Source organism: Panicum virgatum, chromosome 2K (assembly GCF_016808335.1).
Source record: "Panicum virgatum strain AP13 chromosome 2K, P.virgatum_v5, whole genome shotgun sequence".
NCBI classification, from domain to species: Eukaryota; Viridiplantae; Streptophyta; class Magnoliopsida; order Poales; family Poaceae; genus Panicum; species Panicum virgatum.
In genome coordinates, this window is record NC_053137.1 from 26,907,908 (window position 1) to 26,926,027 (window position 18,120).

Below are 18,120 nucleotides of genomic sequence, written 5' to 3' on the forward strand. Positions count from 1 at the left end.
ACCATGGAAGTTTTCATGGACGACTTCTCCGTCTATGGGAAAACTTTTGATCATTGTCTTGAAAATTTAGATAGGGTCTTGCAACGATGCCAAGAAAAGGACCTGGTGCTGAATTGGGAAAAGTGACATTTCATGGTCTGCGAAGGCATCGTCCTTGGACACCTTGTGTCCGAGAGGGGGATTGAGGTGGACAAGGCCAAAATCGACGTTATAGAACGTCTTCCACCACCAGTTAACGTCAAGGGGATCCGTAGCTTCTTAGGTCATGCGGGGTTCTATCGCCGTTTCATTAAAGACTTCTCTCAGATCGCTAGACCTCTTACAAACCTCTTAGCTAAGGATGCGCCCTTTGAATTCACGGATGAGTGCCTTCACGCCTTTGAAATCCTAAAAAAGGCACTCATCTCGGCTCCAATCATCCAACCCCCAATCATTCCCGTTTGGAATAATGTGTGATGCTAGCGACTATGATGTTGGTGCGGTCTTAGGCCAAACCAAAGATAAGAAGCATCATGCTATTGCTTATGCTAGCAAAACTCTGACAGGAGCACAGTTAAATTATGCTACTACTGAAAAAGAGCTCCTCGCAGTTGTTTTTGCTATTGATAAGTTTAGATCTTACTTGGTTGGAGCAAATGTTATTGTTTATACTGACCATGCAGCTTTGAAATATTTGCTCACCAAGAAAGATGCTAAGCCCCGTTTGATTCGGTGGATTCTCTTACTCCAAGAATTTGACCTTGAAATAAAAGATAAAAAGGGAATAGAGAATACTGTAGTAGATCATTTGTCGCGTATGCAAGCTACTAACCTGCAGGAACCCCCAATCAATGACTTCCTACGCGACGACATGCTGCTCAAGGTGACGGACTCCAACCCATGGTACGCAAACATTGTGAATTTCATGGTTGCAGGTTATGTACCACTTGGGGAAAACAAGAAAAAGCTGATCTTCGAGAGCAGACGTCACCTTTGGGATCCACCGTACCTGTACATAGTGTGTACGGATGGATTATTGTGGAGATGTGTCCCTACAGCAGAAGGGGTGCAGATTATAGAAAAATGCCATACTGTAGCATATGGAGGCCACTTTGGAGCTTTCAGAACACAAGCAAAAATCTGGCAAAGTGGTTTCTTCTGGCCCACAATGTATGAAGACACCAGAGAATTTATTCGAATGTGCCGAAGATGCCAGCTGCAAGGAGGCATCACTGCTCGCAATGCAATGCCCCTCACATACAACCTCCAAGTTGAACTATTCGATGTCTGGGGTATTGATTTCATGGGACCATTCCTAAAGTCCCATGATTGTGAGTACATCCTGGTTGCTGTGGACTACGTTTCCAAGTGGGTGGAAGCGTTACCTTGCCGAGCTGCAGACGCCAAGCATACGAGGAAGATGTTTCATGAAATCATCTTCCCTCGCTTTGGAACACTAAGGATGGTTATAAGTGAGGGGGGTCCCATTTCATCGACAAGACCTTCCGTCGCTTCCTAAAAGAACTTGGCGCAAGACACAACATCGCTACACCGCATCACCCTTACAATAGTGGACAGGCAGAAACTTCTAACAAACAAATCAAGAATATTCTGCAGAAGATGGTGAATGAGATGGGTAAAGGATGGAAGAATATGCTGCCTGATGCACTTTGGGCATAGAGAACAGCATTCAAGACCCCCATCGGCATGTCGCCGTATCAACTGGTCTACGGGAAGACGTGGCATCTCCTAGTTGAGCTTGAGCACAGGGCCCACTGGGCCATTAAGAAATGGAACATGGACTACAAGCTCGCTAGGAGAAATAGACAAATGCAGCTGGCAGAGTTAGAGGAGCAAGAAAGCATATCACAGTGCCAAGATTTACAAGGACCGTACCAAAAGATGGCACGACATGAAGATCAAGCCCAAGGAGTTCAAGCCAGGTGATAAGGTACTAATGTTTAATTCCAGGGTAAAACTCTTCAGAGAAGGGAAACTTCGCAGCAAATGGAAAGGCCCATACACCGTCATCAACACATCTTCTCATGGGGCAATCACACTCCAGGATGATGACGGTGAGTACTTCAAGGTAAATGGCCATCGGCTTAAACTTTTTCATGAACCTTTTCGACCCGGTGAAGTTTTTGATGAAATTAAGTTAGTAGACTTCGATTCTACGCATCTTCATCTTAGAGATGAAGCCCATGCACCCCCTAATCACCTAGCCCACGACCTTAGAAGCCCACACGAGAAACCTGAGGCCCAATAGAGACCAGAGGGGGGCGGCCGAACCTAGGGAGTCGGCCGGCCCCACCTCGTGGCCGTTGGTGCTAGATCTTTGAATTTGAACTATCCAACGTCCCTTTTCATGTTTCCTTGTGTGGAGACACCGAACTTTGGAAGGTTTGGCACCATTTTGATCCTCTCTTCCCTTTAAATTCATCTTCTCCCCTTTCCTTCTCCTCATTCACCCAAGATCCAAGCACTCCACCTTTCCTCAGCCTTTTTCCACCTACAAAGCACCATCTCCATGGCCGAAAAGATGATCATTCTATTCGTTGGGTCTGAGTCCACGTACGGACTCAATGACGAGTTGTCTCCTGCCAACCAACCTTTAGCGAGCCCTGCAGTGGAAGAAGAGGCAATGCATATTGCCACGACAGCACTAGCGATCTTGCCAGCACCTGGGAGGAAGACAGTGCCGAGGAGCGCCGAACCAGGGAGGAGGCCCCTCAGCCTCCCCTTCGGCACGACGCATCGTCAAGAAGGCCTCTATCCAGAGGGGTAGGGGAAGGCGCCCAGGGACTACACCAAGGCCGACGACGAGCGAACTTCGCCCAAAGGATGCCGCCGTTCGCCTCTTCGCCGATCTGATGCCTCCGATGCCCATGGAAGAGGGAATGCAGAATGCTTACACTGTGAGGAACAAAAGCGGCGGCGTAGTTAGCCACCATTACACCACTTCTCTCACCCCCGTTAGCGACAACTCTCCAAAACGCTTTAGGGTCGTAGGAGTCCGGACTCCCGGAGGGGGGTACGGTAAGGGCCTCTTTCCCGCGCTGTAACACCCTAATTTAAATTTCAGTATTTATTAATAAATTTAATTGGCTTTATTTAATTTTCTAAAGATTTACTGTGTTTAGACTTGCATTTAATCTAATTTTGATCCTCAAGTAATTAAAATTTATCATAGGTTTAAATTTTTGTTGCATTCATGCTGGTGCATACTTTTATTTGAGTGTGGTTTGGATTCAAATTCAAATTTGAATTCAAACTTTGTTTGATTTAGGTTTTGCTTTGAGGGAGTAAATAGAAATAGAAAGGAAAAATAGAAAACCCAGCCCAACCCGAAACCCAAAACCCAACCCAGTAGCGGCCCGGCCTCCTTTTCCCTGCCCCCACGCGCGGCCCACACCCCCTCGGCCCAGTTCGCTCCGCTGGCCCAGCCGGCCTCCCCGCGGGCCCAACGCGCGCGCCAGTACCCAGCCCGCTCGCCCCGCGCAACGGCCCGTCCCGCGCTCAGCTTCAGCGCCCAAACCGCAGGCCCACCTGCCAGCGCTCGCACCTTCGCTCACAGGGGTGGCCCGCCGGTCAGCTCCATCTCTCCCCCGCGCCCGCGCCACGCAGCACCGGCCTCTCCGCAATCCCGCCGTGTATCTCGCCGTGATCCGTTTCCGCATGACTCGCACGCCGAGACTCGCCCTGCCCTTCTTAACCCCAGCCCGCGGACCCCTGCACCCCATCCCGCTAGCGCCGCCACCCCGCAAATCCTAGCCCACCATCGCCCCCGCCGTGAATCTCCGCCGAGCACGGTGAGCTCGCCAAACCCGGCGCCATCAGCGTGCCTCCCCTCCCTGACCTGCCCTCTCGCCTTGCAGGGCAGTCGCGTGTCGATTCTCACCGGGCCGGACGACCAGGGAGGCACTGCACGGCCATCCACCGGACTCCGCCACCCCGCTGAGCTCGGATCTCCGCCGCGCGGCCGCGGATCCGCCCCGGCACCACCGCTCTCCCACGTCTACGCGTCCCAGGACCTTCGCGCCGTGGTAACACAACCTTCCCGTGCCCAGTCACCCTTAGATTTCCCCTGCACCATGAGCGATTGCTCACCGGCGTGGCGCCGACCCGCCCCGCCGCTGCGCTCGCACGCCGCCGTGCCACGGCCCTTTGCCGAGGCTGTAGTTGGATTAGGTGCGTTGCGCGCGTTCCCCTAGACCCGAAATCCGGTTGAGTAGAGCCCTGAGGCGCCATTGCGGCGAACTCCGGCGAGCTTCAGCCCGCGCCGCCGCGGTGCAGAGGCGCTCCGGCGACCCAGCGCCGCCGGTGAGCCCCAATCGCCTAAGAGCCGTCCGATCCGAAGCCTAGGGCCCAGATTAGATCGTGGGCCACCCTGATCTGATCCATCAGATCCAGATCCAACGGCCGAGGATCGCGCGTACCGGTTCGCCCCGCACTTTTGCTAAAGAACCCCTGAAGTTTTCTACAATCAACCCGCGCTCCATAGCCTTTGAAAAATAATTACAGTTTAGTCCCGTTTTTAGCACAAAACCCCCTGAGCTTCTTTAAAATGGAACCCGCAGTCCAGCCCTGACCTTTTTGCGCGCTAGACCCTGGAACTAATGTTTATTTACATTCTAGCCCTCGGTTTTAGCAGAAAAGCCCTTGGAATCCTGTTTTTCTTACAAATAAGCCCCTGAACCTTGTTTTTGGCCTAGTTTATGCGTTTTAGCTCCGTTTTTAGCGTTCTTTATATCCACGCGATCGTTGTAACGCGTAGAACAGTATTAGAGTAGTTTAGTGTGCTGTTTTTATGTATTGATGTACTGTTTCTTAGTTTTTGTTAAGGTTTGCCTGTATGCTTATTTTCGTGCTTTGTTCTGGCCATGTGTTCGTGAGTAGACGCTGATCCAGTTGAGGAGCCCCAGTACCAGTACCCGGAGCAGCCGTCTTCAGAGCAGTTTGAGCAGCAGCCAGAGCAGTACGAGGAAGGCAAGTATAACATGAACAACCTATCATCTTAAATTACAATTTCACACTGCATTTTAATACTGTATGCCTATAAGGACTTTCCTAGCCACTTTATATCCTTTATATATACCCTTGGGTTGCATTTTTGGTTAGTTGTGCTAGGTTGCTGCGCTATAACACACTCTGGTCCTTTTTAATTAAATTGATTAATGATTTACTTGAACTTAATTCTGAGAGTGGCACTCTGTGTGGCTTGAGTGGCTCACTTCTCGTTAAAATTGGCTTTTGTTAGAAACATGGTTTAGGGGGCCAGCACGGTGCTTAGTGCTTGGTTGGCCACTCTCCATAAGGACCGGTTCATAGAGCGACAACCTGGGACAACAGCGCTACCACAAGGCTAGAATGGGATAGACTTGGCGTAATAATTAGATCTTTTTGGTTTGGAGTAACTTACCTGCGGGGCAAGAGTAGTAAGCTTCAATGGTCCCTGCTCCTCCGGCTGGTCTGTGCTTGGATTGCGCTCCTGTGCTTGTACCCCCGTGAGGTGGGCCCCATCGTCGCCGACCTAACTCTCGCGGTTACGCCTTACCAACGAGATTCTTTTTAAAGGCCTCGTAGTGAGTCGCTGGCCATCTCACCTAAGGAAGTGTGATGAACAACTGGCGTAGCTCACGACTTGTGGGTAAAGATGTGCAACCTCTGCAGAGTGTAAAACTGGTATACTAGCCGTGCTCACGGTTATGAGCGGCCCAGATCCTCCTTTTGATTAGTGGAGTTATCTCCTTCCGACGAGGGAGGTGCTTCTCGGGGTTACCTTGGTGGCTTGGTTTTGGTTTGGTTCTCAGTAGTTACATATTTAATTCTGACTAATTACTATGTAACTGGGTCAATGGTAATTCATCAACTCGTAGTAAATAGCTTTAATAAAATTTTGCCAACACTTAAAAGCTAATGCAGTTGAGTCAGCCAGCCTAGAGCCTCATAGTTTGTGCTATACTTGTTGAGTACAAGTTGTGTACTCACCCTTGCCTCTTCTCTACTTTTTCCTCTTGGCTACGCTACTGCTGCTCAGTTCCTGCCGACACGAGGGAGTTCGTCCAGCGCTACCAGGACTACGAGGACTTCTAGGTGCTTCGTCTCCCAGTCGACGTCCCTGTGGCGCCCTGCTTCAGTTTCGGAGAGCTTTATCGTATTTTGTACTTCGCTTCCGCTGTATCAGACATTTTTGTCATTAATGTAATAAATAACATTCGTATTTCGATTTATTATGTCTTATTCGTGATATGTGCTATGATATACTGTTCATTCTGTTGTATATACGTGTGACTTGATCCTGGCACGTATATGATTGCTCGGTTTATGTTCTCTTATAAACCGGGTGTTACAGAGTGGTATCAGAGCCGTATCGACTGTAGGACGAAGCCTAGATAGAACCGGTCGAGTTCTAGGACTTCTTCTCTCCAATCCTTGTCTGCTGAAACTATTTTACTATTATACCCCTTGACTTCTTTGACTTTTTACCCTTCTTGCCTTGATTTCTCTCTCTGAAGAATATTTCGTAGATTTGGCCTGAATCAGTCATCTGACCACCATGAGCATAGCTAGGTGACCTTTTTATAATAATATGATAGCACGTTCTGCGACGCATTGTGTTAGTCGAGTCTTTTTGCTAAACTCGGCTAAGTCGTGAAAATTGTCTGCTTGTTATTATGCTACATGTTTGATTTGGATTTTTGAATGATTGCATAGCTTAGTAGCTTAAATTTGCTTAAAGAAAATCACTCCGATGTTAAAGTTAACTAATTAATAAAATGAGTTAGATCGTTGGGGGTAAAACAGTCCACTCTATCCTGTCTACTTTATCATGACTGAGTCTTTTTCCGCAAAGAGTTATCATATCCATCTGAATTTATTCCTGCAATATCCTTACTCGTGAAATCTTTTATTCAAATCAGATGGTGAACACCAGGAGCACCGGTTCCGGTTCTGGCCAGCAGCAGGGTCAGAACAACCAGGGTACTGGGATCCCGATGCCGCCGCCTTTGACTCCGGAGCAGTACTTCCAGCTCCAGATGCAGATGATGGCTACCCTGAACAACACTGTTCAGGCTCTTCAGCACGCTCACACTCAGCCTCCGCCTCCTCCACCGCCGCAGCCACGCGATAGGCGTGCAGAGTTCCTGAGGGGTCACCCGCCGATGTTTTCTCACACGTCCGACCCTCTTCAGGCCGATGACTGGCTCCGTGCAGTGGAGCGTCAGCTGGACATCGCCCAGTGCGATGACCGTGAGCGCGTCTTGTACGCAGCAGGACAGCTGCGAGGGGCAGCCTTGGACTGGTGGGAGTCCCACCCAGTTCACGACCGCGAGTCTCTCACTTGGCTCCAGTTCAGGGAGCGTTTCCGCAGCCACAACGTCCCCACGGGCGTTATGAAGATGAAGCAGAAGGAGTTCCTTGCGCTGAAGCAGGTAATCATAAGTATAATCATTCAGCGTTTCCTTTTGAGCTAATGCCCCTTGTTCTATCCTTATGAATTTTGAGATAATCTTCCGATATCTATCTGTCTTTGTGAATCCAGGGGACTATGTCGGTCACGGAGTATCGTGATCGCTTTCTTCAGCTGGCACGCTACGCCCCTGCCGAGGTTGCGGATGACCGCAAGAAGCAGGAGCACTTCATGGAGGGTCTTGAGGACTACCTCCAGTACGCGCTGCTCAACCTCCGATTCGACGACTTCAACCATCTGGTTGACAGCGCGCTCAACACCGAGCGCAAGCACCTGGAGATGGAGGACAAGAAGAGGAAGGTTGTCCCCGTTGCTTCCGGCAGCAACACTCGTCCTCGACTCCAGCAGCCCCAGCAGTACCAGCAGCAGTACCGGCCTCCTCAGCAGTACCAGCAGAGGCCACCGCAGCAGTACCCGCCTCGACAGCAGCAGGCAGGTCAGGGCCAGAGGTTACCGGCACCTCCGGCTCGTACTGCTCTACCAGCTCCACCGGCACCGCAGGCTCCACGTCCGGCAGCTCCTACCGGACAGCAGGCTCAGGGACCTCCTCGCACCTGCTTTCACTGCGGCCAGCCGGGGCACTACGCCAACGCTTGCCCCCGGAAGGCGCAGGCGGGACAGCAGGGGCGCCCAGCTCAGCCCAGGGCGCCAGCACAGGGCAGGGTGAACCACGTGACGGCCGAGTCAGCGGCCGAGGCTCCCAACGTGGTTATTGGTACGTTCATGGTTAATTCATATCCAGCTACAGTGCTTTTTGATACTGGTGCTACGCATTCCTTCATTACTCAGTCTTTTGTCGAGCATCATGGTATTCATACTAGCACATTAAAGAGGTGCCTGTTAGTATCTTCACCGGGAGGACAGTTGAGGTCTCACACTTACTGCCCGAGAGTCAGTGTTTCTTTGAGGGGAGTAGAGTTCTGTACTGATCTGATGGTGCTAGACACCAAGGGCATTGATGTCATTCTGGGAATGGAGACTCTGGCCAAATGGGGAGTTCGGATAGATTGTGCTCAGAGGACAGTCTTGTTGTCAGCTTCCAGTGGCCAAGAGGTTGTTATCAGTGCAGTAGAGCCTTCTGGATTTCTTCATCAGATGGAGGCTAGACCCACGGACGGTATTCGCGTGGTGTCTGAATTCCCGGATGTCTTTCCGGATGATTTGCCAGGTATGCCGCCTGAACGCGCCATTGAGTTTTGTATTGATCTCTTGCCTGGCACAGCTCCTATTGCAAAGCGGCCCTACCGTATGGCACCTATAGAGCATGAAGAAGTAAAGAAGACTATTGATGAGTTGCTAGCCAAGGGCTATATCCGTCGCAGCTTCTCTCCTTGGGCTTTTCCGTTGTTGCTGGTAGATAAGAAGGATGGCTCGAAGAGGATGTGTGTGGATTATCGTGAGCTGAATGCAGTCACTATCAAGAACAAGCATCCACTGCCCCGTATTGAGGATCTCTTCGATTTGCTTCGAGGTGCTCGTATATTCTCGAAGATTGATCTTCGTTCGGGTTATTTTCAGCTGAGGATCCGTCCTGGGGATATTCCGAAGACGGCATTCACCTGCAAGTACGGGCTATATGAGTATACAGTCATGTCCTTCGGCTTGACTAATGCCCCGGCTTACTTCATGCATCTGATGAACATGGTCTTCATGGATTATCTGGATGTTTTCGTGGTGATCTTTATTGATGATATTATGATCTTCTCCAAGACAGAAGAAGAGCATGAGGAGCATCTGAGGCTCGTGTTGCAGAGATTGAGAGAGCATCAGTTGTATGCCAAGTTCAGCAAGTGCGAGTTCTGGATTGACGAGGTTCCATTCCTCGGTCATATTATCTCTCAGGGAGGCATTGCTGTTGATCCAAGCAAGGTGAAGGATGTGCTAGAGTGGGAGACACCGCAGACAGTAAAGGAAGTCAGGTCTTTCTTGGGCTTAGCAGGATATTATCGGAGGTTCATCGAGAATTTCTCCAAGATCGCGAAGCCTTTGACTTCTTTGCTAGAGAAGAATGCGGCATTCATATGGACTGATGAGCGTCAGATGGCCTTTGATGAGCTGAAGAAAAGGTTGACTACGGTGCCAGTCCTGACTCTGCCAGACCAGACGAAGAGGTTCACGGTATATTGTGATGCTTCGAAGGACGGTCTTGGGTGTGTTCTGATGCAGGAGGGCAGAGTGATAGCTTATGCTTCACGGCAGTTACGTCGGCATGAGCTGAATTATCCTACTCATGATCTTGAGTTAGCCGCAGTTGTGCATGCTCTGAAGATTTGGAGGCATTACTTGTATGGGCAGCGGTGTGATATCTACACTGATCACAAGAGCCTCAAGTACATTTTCACGCAGAATGAGCTGAACATGCGGCAGAGAAGATGGCTAGAGTTAGTCAAGGACTATGACCTGGAGATTCACTATCATCCGGGCAAGGCCAATGTTGTAGCAGATGCTCTGAGCAGAAGAAGTTATGTCAACATGGCCGTGGCTTTCCAGATGCCTCCAGAGTTATGCGAGGAGTTCGAGCAGTTGAGTCTGGGCTTCTTGCATCATACCTCCAGTGCAGCATTTGAGGCAGTACCGACTCTAGAGTCAGAGATCAGGCAGCATCAGAAAGATGATGAGAAGCTGCAGGAGATTCGTGAGTTGCTCAAGAAGGGCAAGGCTCCTCATTTCAGAGAGGATGATCAGGGTACTTTGTGGTACAAGAACCGGATCTGTGTACCAGATGTGAAGGATATCCGAAAGTTGATTCTGAGTGAGGCCCATGATACAGCTTACTCTATTCACCCGGGCAGCACGAAGATGTACTATGATCTGAAGGAACGTTTCTGGTGGTATGGGATGAAGCGTTCAGTGGCAGAGTACGTGGCTATTTGTGACACCTGCCAGCGTGTCAAGGCTGAGCACCAGAGGCCAGCAGGTCTATTACAGCCTTTGAAGATTCCAGAGTGGAAATGGGAAGAAATCACTATGGACTTCATTGTTGGATTGCCTCGTACTCAGAAAGGGTACAACTCCATTTGGGTAGTAGTGGATCGTCTGACGAAGGTTGCTCACTTCATTCCAGTGAACACTACTTACTCCGGTGCTAGACTTGCAGAGTTGTACATCTCTCGGATTGTCTGCTTGCATGGTGTGCCCAAGAAGATTATATCTGACAGAGGGTCTCAGTTCACTTCTCGTTTCTGGGAGCAGCTCCATGATTCGTTGGATACGAAGCTGCGTTTCAGTACGGCTTATCACCCTCAGACAGATGGGCAGACAGAGAGAACCAACCAAGTGTTGGAGGATATGCTGAGAGCTTGTGCTATTCAGTATGGTACTAGTTGGGATAAGTGCCTGTCATTTGCTGAGTTCTCATATAACAACAGCTATCAGGCCAGTCTAAAGAAGTCTCCCTTTGAGGCATTGTATGGCAGAAAGTGCCGGACTCCTCTCTATTGGGATCAGATTGGTGAAAAGCAGCTCTTCGGTCCTGAGATCATAGATGATGCAGAGCAGATGGTTCAGGCTGTGCGGGAAAATCTGAGGATTGCACAGAGCAGACAGAAGAGCTATGCAGATGGCAAACGGAGGGATCTGACTTTCAGTGTCGGTGATTATGTGTATCTGAAGGTGTCTCCGATGCGAGGAATCCGCAGATTCAATGTCAAAGGGAAGTTAGCACCTCGTTATGTGGGGCCATTCAAGGTGCTAGAGCGGAAAGGCGAAGTTGCTTATCGCCTGGAGTTACCTCTCAGTCTCTCAGGAGTTCATGATGTCTTCCATATATCTCAGCTGAAGAGGTGTCTGCGAGTACCCGAGGAGCAGGCACCCCTGGAGGGAGTCGATGTGCAGGAAGATCTAACTTATATTGAGCATCCGGTGAAGATTCTGGAAACATCAGAGAGGGTTACTCGGAACAAGCGCATCAAGATGTGCAGAGTTCAGTGGAGTCACCACAGTGAAGCTGAGGCTACTTGGGAGCGAGAAGATGAGCTAAAGAAGACATATCCAGATCTCTTTGCTAGCCAGCCCAGCTAAATCTCGGGACGAGATTTCTTTAAGGGGGTAGGGTATGTAACACCCTAATTTAAATTTCAGTATTTATTAATAAATTTAATTGGCTTTATTTAATTTTCTAAAGATTTACTATGTTTAGACTTGCATTTAATCTAATTTTGATCCTCAAGTAATTAAAATTTATCATAGGTTTAAATTTTTGTTGCATTCATGCTGGTGCATACTTTTATTTGAGTGTGGTTTGGATTCAAATTCAAATTTGAATTCAAACTTTGTTTGATTTAGGTTTTGCTTTGAGGGAGTAAATAGAAATAGAAAGGAAAAATAGAAAACCCAGCCCAACCCGAAACCCAAAACCCAACCCAGTAGCGGCCCGGCCTCCTTTTCCCTGCCCCCACGCGCGGCCCACACCCCCTCGGCCCAGTTCGCTCCGCTGGCCCAGCCGGCCTCCCCGCGGGCCCAACGCGCGCGCCAGTACCCAGCCCGCTCGCCCCGCGCAACGGCCCGTCCCGCGCTCAGCTTCAGCGCCCAAACCGCAGGCCCACCTGCCAGCGCTCGCACCTTCGCTGACAGGGGTGGCCCGCCGGTCAGCTCCATCTCTCCCCCGCGCCCGCGCCACGCAGCACCGGCCTCTCCGCAATCCCGCCGTGTATCTCGCCGTGATCCGTTTCCGCATGACCCGCACGCCGAGACTCGCCCTGCCCTTCTTAACCCCAGCCCGCGGACCCCTGCACCCCATCCCGCTAGCGCCGCCACCCCGCAAATCCTAGCCCACCATCTCCCCCGCCGTGAATCTCCGCCGAGCACGGTGAGCTCGCCAAACCCGGCGCCATCAGCGTGCCTCCCCTCCCTGACCTGCCCTCTCGCCTTGCAGGGCAGTCGCGCGTCGATTCTCACCGGGCCGGACGACCAGGGAGGCACTGCACGGCCATCCACCGGACTCCGCCACCCCGCTGAGCTCGGATCTCCGCCGCGCGGCCGCGGATCCGCCCCGGCACCACCGCTCTCCCACGTCTACGCGTCCCAGGACCTTCGCGCCGTGGTAACATAACCTTCCCGTGCCCAGTCACCCTTAGATTTCCCCTGCACCGTGAGCGATTGCTCACCGGCGTGGCGCCGACCCGCCCCGCCGCTGCGCTCGCACGCCGCCGTGCCACGGCCCTTTGCCGAGGCTGTAGTTGGATTAGGTGCGTTGCGCGCGTTCCCCTAGACCCGAAATCTGGTTGAGTAGAGCCCTGAGGCGCCATTGCGGCGAACTCCGGCGAGCTTCAGCCCGCGCCGCCGCGGTGCAGAGGCGCTCCGGCGACCCAGCGCCGCCGGTGAGCCCCAATCGCCTAAGAGCCGTCCGATCCGAAGCCTAGGGCCCAGATTAGATCGTGGGCCACCCTGATCTGATCCATCAGATCCAGATCCAACGGCCGAGGATCGCGCGTACCGGTTCGCCCCGCACTTTTGCTAAAGAACCCCTGAAGTTTTCTACAATCAACCCGCGCTCCATAGCCTTTGAAAAATAATTACAGTTTAGTCCCGTTTTTAGCACAAAACCCCCTGAGCTTCTTTAAAATGGAACCCGCAGTCCAGCCCTGACCTTTTTGCGCGCTAGACCCTGGAACTAATGTTTATTTACATTCTAGCCCTCGGTTTTAGCAGAAAAGCCCTTGGAATCCTGTTTTTCTTACAAATAAGCCCCTGAACCTTGTTTTTGGCCTAGTTTATGCGTTTTAGCTCCGTTTTTAGCGTTCTTTATATCCACGCGATCGTTGTAACGCGTAGAACAGTATTAGAGTAGTTTAGTGTGCTGTTTTTATGTATTGATGTACTGTTTCTTAGTTTTTGTTAAGGTTTGCCTGTATGCTTATTTTTGTGCTTTGTTCTGGCCATGTGTTCGTGAGTAGACGCTGATCCAGTTGAGGAGCCCCAGTACCAGTACCCGGAGCAGCCGTCTTCGGAGCAGTTTGAGCAGCAGCCAGAGCAGTACGAGGAAGGCAAGTATAACATGAACAACCTATCATCTTAAATTACAATTTCACACTGCATTTTAATACTGTATGCCTATAAGGACTTTCCTAGCCACTTTATATCCTTTATATATACCCTTGGGTTGCATTTTTGGTTAGTTGTGCTAGGTTGCTGCGCTATAACACACTCTGGTCCTTTTTAATTAAATTGACTAATGATTTACTTGAACTTAATTCTGAGAGTGGTACTCTGTGTGGCTTGAGTGGCTCACTTCTCGTTAAAATTGGCTTTTGTTAGAAACATGGTTTAGGGGGCCAGCACGGTGCTTAGTGCTTGGTTGGCCACTCTCCATAAGGACCGGTTCATAGAGCGACAACCTGGGACAACAGCGCTACCACAAGGCTAGAATGGGATAGACTTGGCGTAATAATTAGATCTTTTTGGTTTGGAGTAACTTACCTGCGGGGCAAGAGTAGTAAGCTTCAATGGTCCCTGCTCCTCCGGCTGGTCTGTGCTTGGATTGCGCTCCTGTGCTTGTACCCCCGTGAGGTGGGCCCCATCGTCGCCGACCTAACTCTCGCGGTTACGCCTTACCAACGAGATTCTTTTTAAAGGCCTCGTAGTGAGTCGCTGGCCATCTCACCTAAGGAAGTGTGATGAACAACTGGCGTAGCTCACGACTTGTGGGTAAAGATGTGCAACCTCTGCAGAGTGTAAAACTGGTATACTAGCCGTGCTCACGGTTATGAGCGGCCCAGATCCTCCTTTTGATTAGTGGAGTTATCTCCTTCCGACGAGGGAGGTGCTTCTCGGGGTTACCTTGGTGGCTTGGTTTTGGTTTGGTTCTCAGTAGTTACATATTTAATTCTGACTAATTACTATGTAACTGGGTCAATGGTAATTCATCAACTCGTAGTAAATAGCTTTAATAAAATTTTGCCAACACTTAAAAGCTAATGCAGTTGAGTCAGCCAGCCTAGAGCCTCATAGTTTGTGCTATACTTGTTGAGTACAAGTTGTGTACTCACCCTTGCCTCTTCTCTACTTTTTCCTCTTGGCTACGCTACTGCTGCTCAGTTCCTGCCGACACGAGGGAGTTCGTCCAGCGCTACCAGGACTACGAGGACTTCTAGGTGCTTCGTCTCCCAGTCGACGTCCCTGTGGCGCCCTGCTTCAGTTTCGGAGAGCTTTATCGTATTTTGTACTTCGCTTCCGCTGTATCAGACATTTTTGTCATTAATGTAATAAATAACATTCGTATTTTGATTTATTATGTCTTATTCGTGATATGTGCTATGATATACTGTTCATTCTGTTGTATATACGTGTGACTTGATCCTGGCACGTATATGATTGCTCGGTTTATGTTCTCTTATAAACCGGGTGTTACACGCGCTCTCCCCCAAGGAAAAGGGAGAGGCCGAATCCGTTGCATCCACCCCTAAAAGGGTGAAGAGGCACCTAACTTCTCCTCCCATCACACGTCCTGGGGGCAGTACGAGAGTGAGGATGAGAAGGTCCTAAAGGGGCCCAAGGTCGTCTAGCTTCTGAAGACTATAGTCGCATTAAAGAAAGAGAATCAGAAGCAGGGCGACCAGCTGGCGGAGTTGTCATTAGAGTTGAAATCGGTCAAGGACGACCTTGATACCCTCCGCCGTGGCCTCAGCTCTAGGATCTCACGCCTAGAGAAGGGTAAGGACATCGCTTAGGTGTACGCCTCCACCAAGCGACAGGGCGCATTTACTTTTCATGTTTAGTTCTTGAGTTTACCTTTGCATTATGTATTAAGCGCCCTTTTCATTTCAATATAATAAAGTTTGAGCTCCCCGGATTCCAATTCGGCAGAGTTCCCTTTTTATTTGTGCCATATTTTGTCTTGAGATTTTGTACAGGCACAAAAACAAGTGTGGGGGGATGCACCTCACAAAAATGCGACACAAAACGGACACGACCAGCATGCAAAAGAGGAGGGCGAGAGGGCCCACCTCAGGGGCGGTCGAACCCATGGGTCGGCCGGCCCCTGGTGAAGCTCACTCGACTACATCCAGCTCCAGATCGTTGGTTTGCATCCCCAAAACCTTAAACCTCCCTGCATTCATTTAAATTCAATGAATTTCTTCACAGAAAAATTAAAAAAAAACTCCTTATGTTTCCAAAGAATAAAACTTTGCATGCATTTTATTCTTAGCTTGCTTTTTAACCTTGTGAATAAATTCCTATAGGGACCCCATGCGTTCTAAGTAATTGACCATTGAGATATGACTTGGTTTGATAGCGCCATGCTCTTCCTTGCAAAAGCACTTGTTTTCCTTTTCATAAATTAAAATAAATATAGCTTGACTCCTCAAATTATCATAAATTCCTACCAAAGCCAAAGACAAGTTTTCATGCCCAACTTTCAAATGTTGTTTACCGCTGCTTCGAGCTTTGTCAAATTCTTCAACCCTTGTTAGAAACTTGTCATGCTCTCTTGATCAAGATCACGTACACATACTATACTTCCACACTGGGAGATAGTCGCCACATCCATCCACAAAAATAAGAACTCTATGACCTTGCTCTCCAAAATGACTTGGGATATGCAAAAAGAAAATTAAAGATGTCTACCCAAAGAAGGTGGACCACATGCTCAATGACTATGCCTTAAAAAAAGAGAAAAAAAGAGAAAGAAAAGATGCATAGCGAAAGAAGGTATGCCACATGCTTGCAAAGGCATGTAAAAAAAATGTTGATAGCCCGTGTTGGAAATAACAAAAGAAAGAGAGTCATGCAAAAAGAGTTCATCCTCAAACCACTAGAAATAGTTCAAACACTTGCACATCTTGATCAGACTGTATGACTCATTTCTGCTCGAATCTTGTTTTTGACTAAGCAATACAAGCAAGGCAAACATGCCTCTCCACTCCTAACCTGAGCTCCACATAAAGCTTGAATAGATGGTAGGAAAAGGAAGGCAACATCTTTGCCTTGGTAAGGATACAAAAACACAAGAGCGGTTCAGAGAGTAATTTGAGGAGCAAGGCTATCTTTTCGTTTTCAAAAAAAATTCTCCAAGTGCTAAGCAGGAAGAGCTAGGAGCCTGAATTTTGAGTCGTTCCTTTGTTCAATCACCCAAGACTACATGGTAGCCAGACAAAAAATTCACAAGGGTGAGAAGAAGCTTGGAATAACTTGTATGCAGGTTGAATTCAAGGAGTAGCATCCACCCTGGTCCTTCAAACTTTACTCGAGGACGAGCAAAGGACTAAGTGTGGGGGTGTTGTTGACAGTCCTTAAGTGTCGTTTTCGACCGTCAACAATTGCAGCTTTTTACCGGAAATAATCTCCAAACTTAGATATAGGGCGTATTACTGATCATTTCCATGAGTTTTGGTGAATTGTCATCTGCAGGCACCCACATCTGCAAAAGTGGGAAAACACAAGTGAACACGAGGAAAAATGCACAAAAGATCAAAACTGAGATGTGTTACTTACAAGGAGGGCCCACATGTCAGAGAAAACGGGGGAACCATGGCAAATGCACCACTGGATCTTAACATGGGCCCACACATCAGACTCCCTGAGGAAGATAAGGATGAGAGACTGCTAGGTGGGGCCGGCCGACCCCCTGGGTCGGCCGAACCTGGCTGGCCTCCCGTCCAGGTGCACTTCGACGTGGCGTGCCCCCTACTCCTGCACTTCGACGTGGCGTGCCCCCTACTCCTCCTGATCACCTTCCATATATGTTTTTGGCGGGAATCGACCTTGAAGACTATAAAAGGGGGCTCCCTCCACCTCTCACACACACACCATTTTTCTTATGTGAAGGAGAAGAGTAGAGAGGCTCCACCTCTTGTATCATTAGCTTAGGGAGTGTGTGAGGAAGGAGTTCGGAGAAGAGCCGGACTTGTCGGTGTCTCTTTGGCTTTGTACCTCTACGGATACGGTACATTTGGAGTACATATCTAGGTTCTTCTATTCGGTGAGTTCTAGTAGAGTTATTCTTTTGTTCTCATTCGTTCGCAGGTTCATCGTCCGTTCTCGTAGCGGATACTCTAGAAGAGGGCCCCTGATAAAGACGGGATAACCCAGTGCTACTCTATAGTAGTAGTCGAAGGCATAGGCGTGGTGTCTGGGACTTAGATTACCTTTGTTTGTCTTGTATTCAGCTGGTATGGAGGGATAGACGGCAGGTGGTGACAGCCCTGTCCATCCGCTACGGAGACAGTCTGCGTGGTTAGTGCACTCCCCCCGCCTGGATACGACATAGAGCGATACCGGATATTCCTTGGCAGACCAGGGTCAAACCGGTGCCTAAAGCGAGCGAGTGGAAACATTAGTGTATCTTCGCTTGAACCTATCCATAGATCAGGATCACACTATCCTAAGGTCTCTTTATCTCTTATTTTCTTTGGGGTAATCTAGTTGGAAGATAGTTACACACCCGTTCCTCGTGGAAAATACGATACCCTGAATACTCCCGGGTGAAGTGCTACAATGGTATTTCCGTGCGCTTGCGGATTCCTCTGTGAGAGTTAAGAAATACCAACAGCTGGACCGGTCAGACCGGTCCCAGGTGGTTTTGTGCTCCCAAGTGTTTCTCTCTGGTTTTTCTCACATGGGATAGCTATGAGCACTTTTGGTAATGTCAAACCACTGATGTTGCATCCCCCTTGATAGTACGGCATCCTATACTCAAGTTCACATAAAATGACATATACACAACACTT

General features: G+C 49.4%; 1 pseudogene; it reads left to right on the top strand.

Annotated features, from left to right (window-relative positions):
• The first annotated feature begins 448 nt into the window (after positions 1–448).
• LOC120695213 overlaps positions 449–18,120 on the top strand; it is a 78,841-nt pseudogene continuing 61,169 nt past the window's right edge.